Raw genomic sequence first — 935 nt, forward strand, 5'->3', positions numbered from 1 at the left:
AATCGGTTGACGTGGTCCAAAGTTATGCGGTAACATACATAAAAAAAAAAAACAAGATTCCGACGAACTGATAACCTCCTCCTTTTTTGGAAGTCGGTTAAAAATAAACGCAATCATTATAATAAAATAACATGCAGATACACCATTATACTGAAAAGTGTACGCTTGGAATATACTTTAACTACACGTATGCATGTACGTAATTTATGTATATGTAGATACATACATATATGTTTCCACCATAATTCATATATTTGTGCATATTCCCACATTCCTTCCAACCGAAAAGCATTTGCTTGCATTACTTACATATACATATGTGCATATGTATGTACGCTGTATGCATAACAAAATCCATACCCAAAACAAACGCGAAAAATATCTCCCATACAACGTCGTTGAAAATTTTTCGCGAAAAGTTTATCGCGATAAGCTGTTGTGAGTGATCGCGAATGGATTATTTGCATCGTTTTTCTTATTTATGAGAGGCCGACATCGGCAATGCTCGGACTTCTCATATTCGAGTGAGAGGAAATTTCTTTGCTTTTTTCGATCGCGAATGAAAAGCAGCGAAAATTTTTTTGTCGATCGCATTCCGAATGTGAGAGATGATAAATTTGTTTGCATTTTTCACTCGCGATAAAAGAATGCAAAAATAGACTTGGAATATTATCGATCGCGAACGTGAGAGAATGTGAGTGAGAATTTCCGAACCCTGGTCAGAACATGGTAATAGGTCGAAAACCAGTTATAGCAATGAAAACGTTTTTTCGGTGTCGGTGGGAGCATGGTATAAATGGGAAGGATTAAAAAGGATGGCACCTTTTTTGGCACTTTTATTTTTCTATTCGGTACTTTTTTTATCAATATGGCACCTCAAAGCTAAAGGTGTTGGCAGCCCTGTTCCGTTCACATGCATACTTGTTTGACACCTG

Source organism: Rhagoletis pomonella, unplaced genomic scaffold, assembly GCF_013731165.1.
Source record: "Rhagoletis pomonella isolate Grant_MI unplaced genomic scaffold, Rhpom_1.0 Rhpom_scaffold_00004, whole genome shotgun sequence".
Taxonomy (NCBI): Eukaryota; Metazoa; Arthropoda; class Insecta; order Diptera; family Tephritidae; genus Rhagoletis; species Rhagoletis pomonella.